The sequence below is a fragment of the Dreissena polymorpha genome, chromosome 7 (genome assembly GCF_020536995.1).
Source record: "Dreissena polymorpha isolate Duluth1 chromosome 7, UMN_Dpol_1.0, whole genome shotgun sequence".
Classification (NCBI taxonomy): domain Eukaryota; kingdom Metazoa; phylum Mollusca; class Bivalvia; order Myida; family Dreissenidae; genus Dreissena; species Dreissena polymorpha.
The window spans coordinates 48916407-48927088 of NC_068361.1; the positions used below are offsets into that span (position 1 = coordinate 48916407).

General features: G+C 34.0%; 1 protein-coding gene across 1 annotated transcript in view; it reads right to left on the reverse strand.

The window, feature by feature from the left end:
• LOC127837237 (complement receptor type 2-like) overlaps window positions 1–10682 on the reverse strand; it is a 346639-nt gene that overhangs the window by 38665 nt on the left and 297292 nt on the right. The gene's annotated exons all lie outside the window — the stretch shown is intronic.

Below are 10682 nucleotides of genomic sequence, written 5' to 3' on the forward strand. Positions count from 1 at the left end.
TACTCGATTCCATTAATAACTAAATTCCCAAGCGTGGAACCTGGCAGTAAAGTGTTTATACATGACTCATGTATTTTAATATGTTCCAATTACTGATGTACATAAAAAATAAATATGTTCCAGAGTCAGAATAAAATTTTAAAACAAACATCAATATGTATTAATAACATCGAACCCGTGATTATATGCATTCAAATAAGTTCACGAATTCATTTAGTTTAAAATATTTAAATGCAGAAACTTTGAATATTGAAACAAGTTGGGCGATATTCACTTTATTAACCTGGAGCGCACATGTGTATCTTACTTTAAACATAATTACAACACGTCGGTTACCAATCACTGGCGTATGGCCGCTGGATGATGAAGCGCTCCCTGTCGGCATCTGCCATCTCTATGGTAACGTTGTCATCATCCCACACCAGCAAGGAGTTGTAGAGTCACCTAACCTGAATCAATCGCATAGTGAAATCGTCAGTGTGCTGTCATTACCATGGGTTTCAAAATTAGAATCTCTAAATAAGGAGATATTTATTACACACTCGTATAAATTCGAAGATAAGGATGCACCAATTAATAAATTCTCTAAATAAGGTGATGCTTATGAATAGATAAGGAGTTTCAATCTCGTATGTAAGGAGGTATTATTTCGTAAATAATGAAGTATCGATTCGTAAATAAGGAGGTACCAATCAATAGATACGGAGGTTCAAACTCGAAAATAAGGAGATACGAATTCCTAAATGAGGAGTTACATAAACGTTAATAAGGGGAATCCATTCGTAAATAGTGAGGTACGAAATAGTAAATAAAGAGGTAAGTGAGAACCATTGGTTTCAAATTTCGACACTCTTAATAATATGATACTTATGAAAAGTTAATGTGTTTCACACTCGTTTGTTAGAAGGTATCAATTCGTAAATAAAGAGTATTAATTCGTAAATAAAGGGTACCAATTCATTGATACGGATGTTTCAACTCGAAAATAAGTAGATACGAATGTCTAAATTAAGAGTTACATATTCGTTAATAAGGATGTATCCATTCGTAAATTAGAAGGTATAAATTCGTCAATATGAAGGTATCAATTCGTATATCAGGAGGCAGCAATCCATCAATACCGATAAGGAGGTCGAGACTCGTAAATAAGGAAGAACCAGTTTATAAATAAGGAGTTACAAAATCGTAATGAAGGAGACACTTATTCCAAAATTACGAGGTGCCTAGTTCTAAATAACGAGGTACCAATTTTTAAAAAAGAAGGTACCAACTCTTATATAACGAGATATATTCGATTTCTGTGATATGGAGGCACTTACTAAATAAGCTGGTAACAATTCCTAAATACGGAGGTACCAAGTCCGACGTACGAGACATTTAATCCATCATATCAGATGCTTGCTTATTTTCTATATAAACACTTATATACTTGTGTCGTTACGTGTCGACGTTACATTAGTCCCGTTTATGTTTTCGCGCTAAAATATACGTCGTAAAATCATATGAGGTCATATGTGACGCCATTAAGAATAAACCGGAAATCATTATGTTGAGGATTCTTCTGACTGTTAACTACGCTACATAACATATTGAAGCTACGAAGTTAATGGAGAATAACGAGCTAATATATTGCTTTGTTTATCCAATAGTGCTGTTATTATATTTAATAATACTGCTGCAAAATGAATGTGCTTAAGTGACGATAAAATGAAGAAGAAGACAATTCTGAGATACGTCTGCTGTGTGTATCTAGAGGACGATGACGAGGTTTATGACGTCTACGTACATCCGGTGTCCCGTTTCAAACGCGCTAACTATGAAACGCACAGTGACAACATCGATCTGCATTGTCGTTTAGAATACGAAATTCCCGGAAGCTGTCCCAACCAGTTTCCGGCGCCGTCAATTGCCGCAATGTGACGACGAGTGCTTTTCCAAATTCTAAAATCAACCAGCAACGTCCACACCACACTCGACAGACTTCCTGGATCTGATGAAGTGCGGCTGCAGAAAAACGCCACTTCCGGTGCAAAATCCAGTATGTCCATATGTTTAATCGTCTCTGTATGCCGATATTGATTAAATCTAGTATTGACTTAACTGGAGCGTCCGACTGGAAATGTCAGTCTGTTTTAAAAACTGCTGTTAAACCTTTAAAAAAACACAATTACACATAATCGACCGTTTTTGGTCGGTGCACAGTATAAAGAAATTACAAACACGTGAAATAACGATAAATGAAAGTTGTTTCACTACGATCTGTTCATATTTATACAGTGATAAATATACAATTTAAAAACGCGTATCTCGTAAAAGTCCAGTAAATTAAGTTTCAAAATCACCCCAGGAAACCCGATACCTTGCGGGTCGTGTAATACCATAGGGGACAGTGCAGTGCATTTTGGCATGAACTTACATAGGGTAAGTAAATTGGAAAAAATAATTTTTTCAAAGTCCAATTTGAAACAACAACAATGGTATTGGCCTACATGTTGAAAAAATCCTGACAAATTTTCTTTAAAAAAATGAGCGAAATGTGGATCCCTGAAGTAGAAGATCGGGCAAAACGGGCCATGTTCATGCATTTAGGGGAGTAAAACTGCTTTAATTTGCAAGCCACTACAATAATTACAATAACACAGTTGTTTCAAATCGGACTTTGAAAGAATTAATTTTTCCAATTTACTTACCCTATGTAAGTTCATGCCAAAATGCAAAGCACTGTCCCTTATGGTATTACATGACTCGGGTTTCCTGGGGTTAAAATGATAAACCATGAAGATGGCCCTTTTCGTACCGTAACATTCTCGTCTGCTGTTGGCAGAAGTATATACGGGTGTCGGAGGGTTTCTGCTTCCGGTAGGATTATTGAGTCTTCCACAGCCTCGAGCGCTGTTAGTTAAATACCAGACAGTAAATATGGTCTTACATTTTTATCAGTTCCCAGTGCTCTGATGGGAAATACGAAAGTTTTTCACTCCTAATATCTCGATCGTTGTGATATCAGCTTATTATACTAATTCTTCTAATATTATTCGGTCAACATCAGATATTGAAATTGATATAGATCTATTATGTCATTGAAAAATTGCGTTCTTTGGGTATTGGAATTTGTGTCATGTCACTCAAAAATGTGTTAGTTATCCGCATTTATTCACTTATATCGCATTATTAATGTTTTGTGATTTTATCTGATATAATGAAGATTAATAAAAAGGAATTCTAAGTACATTGCTGCACAATTTGTTCATTGCTTGTGTTCGTTTGTCTCAAACAAATGCTCGGAATGAATTATCTTATTTATAACAAAGTAATTACACATGTTTTTATATAAACATTAAGATTGAGCAAAATGATATAAAACATTACCATTAATTCATGAGTGACATACCCGGTAGTAGACATAGTCATGACTTACCCCCAATTGTTATGTTTTTCTTACCTTTGTTTTTTTTTTATAAGATCTAAAATAAGAAGATGAATGTCTCAGCAATTTGGAAACTGTGTTAATAAAGTATTTTGAGTGAAGTCGTTCTTCTAAAACTGGGAATTATGCATGTGCTCAAATTGTCATCTCAGATCAAAGACAGAGCTTTCTGCTTTTATTGTATTTTCTGTTTTAAAAAAGTCTCACTTTTACGAAGATCCAGTTTATGCGGAGAGTATTATTCCAGATTAGCCTGTGCGGACTGCAGATGTTAATCTGTGACGACACTTTACACACATGCATTACGTCCAACTTTCCCGGAACGAGGCTAAGTTTATTTCTGAAGCGGGAGAAATCGCAGGGAACGACGCTTTTTCTCCACCACGTTTCTATTTAACAATGTCATAATTGCATCGAAGGTAAAAAAAGTATTCAGGACACTTACCTTATACAGCATATATGAAGAATATCACAATAAAATTTATTTCGTTCATGTCATTTATCAATAAACATCTAGTTAATTAATTTATCAACGAAACATGTCAAATGGATGAGTTTCCAGAAAACCAAATGCTTTGTTGTATTTAGAAGAAAACTGTTGGTATTTGCATTGGGAATATTTTTCCTTAGCGATGTATTTCCAATAATGCCATTTCACTGTTGTTGTTTTTTTTTGTTACGCCCCTCCTACCTTTTCAATCAAGACGGCATATTGCTGTTGCGCTGTTCGTCTGTAAGGCTGTGCAAAATGTCCTGTCTCAGCAACAACAATACTATATATTGATGGCTTTTAAACTTACTTTAGGCAAATGTCAACAATTATGAGACGACCTGCAGCATGAAATGACCGTCTCCCTTCCACAAAAGTCAAGATCACACTCAGGGGTCAAAGGTTAAACAACTTGAAAATTCCTTTCTCAGCCATATCATTGTCCTCTATTTTTTTTTAATTGAATCCGTCAAATGACGTCGAGTCAATACTTGTGTGCTTACCTCAAAGGTCATACTTTGAGTTCAAAGGTCCAATTTGGTCATATACAGCTTTCCGGACTGTAACTTAATCGTTCATAATGCTATTTTATAATAACTTACCAGTAATGACCACCGTTACGAGACTTCAAGGTCAAGGCCAAACATAGATATAAAAGTTCGCAACTGCTTGTAGCTTTATCATTCATCATGCAATTTAAAAAATATTTTCTTAGAAATGACGACTTTAGGAGACAGAGTGGCGCGTGGGTCATTCATCTCATTACCTGAAAATTCAATTTAGAGGTTAAAGTGAGATTTGACCATGAACCGTTTGTATGTGGCATGATCGAATGTTTGAGACAAAAGTGAAATTTGTTGGCTCATATGTTTTGTTTACTGGGATGTTTAGTATAGACAACGCTAAATAACTGGGCTTAGAAACAACTTGTGTTTAATATTAATAGGAAAACATGGTTTTGCTTCTATATGAATAGTTTGAAAGAAATACAGAAAATAAGATAATTATCAAATGTGTCTTTATTGTAGTACAAATGATTATATGTGATTACATGCATAACTATTAACTTTACATAGAGAACATTTCAATTGAATTAAAAGTTTTGTTAATATGTTATGTTTGTTATTAATAAATCAGAATTACATGTAAAGCCAATTATTACTTTGAGGAATTTTTAAGATACTGTCTGTAAATATTTCTATTTTGAGATTCGATTCGAAAGTGTGCATATGTTATTCACCAGAACAACGTTCTGCCTTAAGCATTTAACCAACACACACATCATTGAATAAATAACGAGTCAACAATGAAAAAAGCTTTTATTGTTATTAGATTGACAAGTGTTTACAAACTAGAAATCCAGTTGCAATTAATATTTTAGAAAACACTTGTGTAATTAGCATGAACACGCCAGACATCTTTCACACATTTTTCATCATCATCATCATTCAATATTCATCATTCATCATCATCGTTCATTTTCATTATTTTTCATTCTTCATCATTATTCATCATCTTCTTGTTTCTTACTGCGATATCTTGAACAGAGTATGAATAGATAGTGTTTTCTTTGCTGCTTTATTTTGAGAAATACGCTTAAACATCGTCAGTCGATTTCCCCAGGTACGAAATATCATCCCCAATACTGAAACGCGTGACTTTATGGTTGTACAAGAAGGTTAGGGGCCGTAGCAAACTGTTTGTTACAACTTACATGGATGAAAAGAAAACATATATGAGTAAAAATAAATATAAAGACTATTATTTTTTCACAAATAATGACCAAAATGCAATACAACATGGATGAATATATTGAAGAACAAACACACACTCGCCATCTCTTTCAGAATCATCATATATTGTGTGCATATTCACAACATGTGACGTAATTATCTAACATACGGATCATATACTTTTTTATACCACATTTATATAGCGCCCTTTTCATACTCGCGGGTGCGTTCAAAAGCGCTTTACATGTTTTTCCCTGATCACTGGGTCACAAGTCGTCCGCAGCCACGGCACATTGGCTTATTTCCCTCACAGGTACCCATTTATACACCTGGGTGGAGAGGAGCCGATGTGGGATAAATTTCTTGCTCAAGGAAATTCCAGTGGTCAGGGCGGGATTCGAACCCGGGACCTCTCGATCCCTAAGCCAGCGTCCTACCATTAGACCACTGCTCCCATTAAAACGAATACGTACACGAATTTCTGGAATATGACTTGTATAACGTATTGTTAATTGTTTAATGCTTCACTATGTCAAAATGATTGACGTATATTTGAATTGACCAACAACACCGCCATTTTCTATAGGGACTGATAATCAAAATCATAATTCTTCTGAATGAAAATTAGTATTAAGACATGTGTTATTGTTAATGAAAGCCTCGTTCTGTGAAAACTGGGCTTAATGTTTAGAAACAAAGTGTCATCCCAGATTAGCCTTTGCAGTCCGCATATTCTTATCAGGGACGACACTTTCCGCGTGCTCTGGATATTCGTTCAGAACAGACCTCCTTTAAACGAACAATTCAATAAAAGCGGAAAGTATCGTCCCTGATCTGGGCCGACATTGTACACACATGCATTAAGTTCAGTGTCCATAGACAGTGGCTAACTTGATAATATTATGAATCATCGTCATATGATCCACCTGCACCACCGAGTTCATTGTATACTTAACATTTAGATGTAGTTAAATGCACAGCTAACAATTCTTTGGAGTTGAACTTCAAATCAATTAAAGGGATCTTTTCACGCTTTGGTAAATTGACAAAATTGAAAAAGTTGTTTCAGATTCGCAAATTTTCGTTTTAGTTATGATATTTGTGAGGAAACAGTAATACTGAACATTTACCATGGTCTAATATAGCCATTATATGCATCTTTTGACGATTTTAAAACCTTAAAATTATAAAGCGTTGCAACGCGAAACGATTGAATAATTCGGAGAGTTCTGTTTTTGTCGTTAAATTTTGTGAAACTACGAAGATTGCTTATATAAGGTATAAAATACGTTCAATATGTGTACACGGCGGATTAGCTCAGTAGGCTAAAGCGTTTTTACTTCAGGACTCTGGCAGGACTCCAGGGGTCACTGGTTCGAAACCTGCTCCGGGCAATGTTCTTTTCCTTTTTTTGATTTTATTCTTGATTTTTTACTGAAGCTTTTACGATCCAATGTTTATATTTATCAATATAAAGCATTTAATGAATAAGTTAAAAAATGCCAAAATCTGTGAAAAGGCCCCTTTAAAGGAAATAAAAATAATCCATTTCTAATGTTATTAGAATTCTATCACAAAATACACATTTATAGTAATTTGAAACTATTTCTGTTGTCCAAGTGTCTCCGGAACAGCACAATAAAACGCAACGCTAACTGTAATGGTTCAAAACAAAGTTGAGACAATCGCAATTACTAAGGTGATGGTCCGTGTATATACCGTCTTTTCCGTTTTCGTTTAGCATTCGACATAACACAACGAAACATAAAAATTAACGCATATTAGTTCAATTTCCGATTTTCTAATAACCGAAACAAAAACAAAGTACGAAAACATAATTAACTTCTTTATATCGGTTTTCGTTGTACTAATTATAAAACAAAATACGAAATGTATTTCCCTTTTCAAATTTCGTTTTAATCTTCACATAACGAAAATCAATGATTAAAACCTGGTCCTGTTTATCGTTTTTGGTTGGATATTACGGTTTACAAAAAAAGAAAAACTAGTGGCGCTGTTCAAAGATCTATATTTTTTATTTATAGATCTTTGCACTGTGCTGCGTTCTTTGGGAGGTAACTCATTCGTGACGTTTGCGCGTATTATTTTCATTATTATTTATTATAACACGCCGTAATTGAAATGATCATAATCTTGAAATCTAAATGTTTCCCAACTTACCAGTATTTCATGTCGATCCAACCGAAATGATAAGGCTACAATAAGTCTCCTATGACAATTCTAGTTCTTTGCCCCTATACTATGTAAATTAAGTACTAATTGTACAAAAAAATCGTTTTAGTCCTATAATCAGGTGTAGGTCCTTACATTTTAAGAGCTGTAATATCCCTTCCCCTGAGTCCCGAATTCCAATTATTATAATTTATTACCCCTTTGAGTCGCATGACGTTTTAAGAAGCACAATAATCGGCGGTCTGCTAAAATGTTCCCTGTGTTTTACTTTTTACATCACCTTACATAATAGAATGTTAAAGTTGTATTAGTACTGCCAATATTGAAAGAAAGCACTGGACAAAAGGAGAATTAAAAAAAATATTTTTATAGTCTAATGGAATGGTAAAGTGCAATCAAACACCTTATAAGAAACCGCTATGAACTTTAAATAATTTAATATGAAATAATAAATATTATTACTAAATGTGCCTATTTAATAACTAATTAAACAGCATATTTAATGTTCCGGAAAGAGCGCTCAAGATTAAGTAAATGCTAACAAAATATTAACCTTCCAAAGATATTATAACGCCGCAAAAAATGACTTTAAACGTTACGTTTCATAAAGAAGGCGAATAGCATGCGTCACGCATATACAAACTACTTGCACGTGTTGAAACGTCTCGTTTTAGACTCTGGTTGTTTCTTAAAATGAAACTCGAATACCATTACAGAAAAGCTTTTATACCTGTTACTATACGTGCATGATTTACATGAGTCAAGGATATATATGAGTTTCAGACATATTTTATTAATAAGTTCTTCAAGGTGGTGATGCAGGGAAGAGGAACGCGCCTTTAAGTAAGCGTTGGCTTGCGTGATCTGTTAAAGTACATCAATAGTCGAAAAATGTATTATTTGATTCCTTTTATACACATCCAGTTCATTTTGAAAGTCATTCTAAAAGTGGAAAAAAACGTAAAAATAACGTTATTCATAAAATTAATTAAACATATGTAACAATGTCATAGTTGTAACCTTTATGGTGTTTTAAATAATGGACTTAAATTAACGTAGATTTTTCTATTACTATAATGTAACTGTCTCGTAAAGAGTTTCAAATAATTGTATAATTGTTATAAGCAAATTTTCTTTATCCTATAAAAGAAGCAACAAAGATAATCATTCCGAAACACAGTTCGTGAACGTTAAGGCATTAAACCTATGCTCTGAACTTTATAACACTATTTAGAGTGAAATTCAGGACCAATGGCGTTCCCTATATTTGCAACGTGTTGCAAATCACTGGTTGGATGCAAGACTTGCGTGGTGCGAGAATCCACCAGCTTGGCACACGACGTTCCGTGACAGGGCTTCATTCGGCAATCCATGCTCTCAGGGGAATTGTTCACTATACTTATTGAATCTATTTGATTTGTTAAACAGATATTAATACAATATAATAAATAATTCAATTGTTTTAATTACTTTAAAAGAAAAGCGACGCTTAAAAAAGATATTTTATTGTTCCATGATTATCGAAATGCATGTTATACGTGTACTAAACTCCAATGATTTTAAACAAAAGCAGACATGTACATTTGTATCATAATTTAATGTTACTTTATCTATTCTTTTTCCCATTAGAGGAGCCAACAATAGATATTTTAAGACTCGACTATATTTCTGCTATAATCCATTGTCTATATTTATGTATTAAAAAATAATAAGATCTAAGGGAGAAAACTGCGCAAAAAGATCAATCACGACTTATCACCCCAAAACAGCCGAGCGCCCCTCGTTTTCCGTATACCGTTTTGTCAATTCAAGAACGGTAAATGGAAACAGCAAAAAATATATACATACATTCGAAATTTAAAATATTTTATGGGAAGCAAGTCTGTGTTTTTCTGCTAGGTTGGTAAGTTAATGTGCAATTAACAAGAACCATAACTCATTCACCCTCTTTGTATAGTTATTTCCATTTGTTGATTTGTTTTGCTTTACATTTTGTCCGGAACATATTCTGAAAACTAAGAGGCATCAACTGGAAACTTTAAAGATTAGTATGTCTCTTAATGGGAAAGTCAACAAGAAGTAACACTATTAAATCGGCATTCGTATTCCGTAGATAAACACCTCTTTGGTATTTATTATTTAAATTTTGCCCGTAGCGTGTCTTAAAAAGTAACAGAGGTAGCAGCTTGAAAAGGCGTGTGAAGGTCGATCTTAGTAAACATAATAAAAGAATCATATTAACCATCGCTCTGTATCTATCTTTTTAGAGTTTGTGCATTGTATTAAATACTGTACTATTTAGCTAATTAATTTATATATTGACAGTCCACTCAATTCTAATCTATGAGTCCAGTGGTAATGAGCACGGGGAATTTCGTGTTTATTATAAATATGAGTCCTGTCCGTTGTTACTATAACCATTTTAGTTTCAGATTAGATAAGGCCATTTATTATGACAAAGGCCTCCATCCGGTTTAATTATATAAAACAAGAGGGCAACCATTTCCCTGAAGTGCTCATCTAAATTCTAGGTACAATGGTCGAGGACTTTACATTGCGATCTAATGTTAAGTAATCGTAAATGTGGCTTCTGGAACAATACCATGTTTTTCTAAGACTGCACTTGGTGGCATTTTTTGGACACAAATGACCCGATTGGAAAATGACCTTGACATTGTCAATGTTAACATTCTGACCAAGTTCAATTAAGATTGAGCCATGAATATATCTTCCAAAATTTAAAAAAAAACTTGTTTGTTAAGATTTTACCTGAAGATCTGGATTTTGAACAGGCCTAACTTAGATTTGAACTAAACATTGAAAATTGTACATACTGACT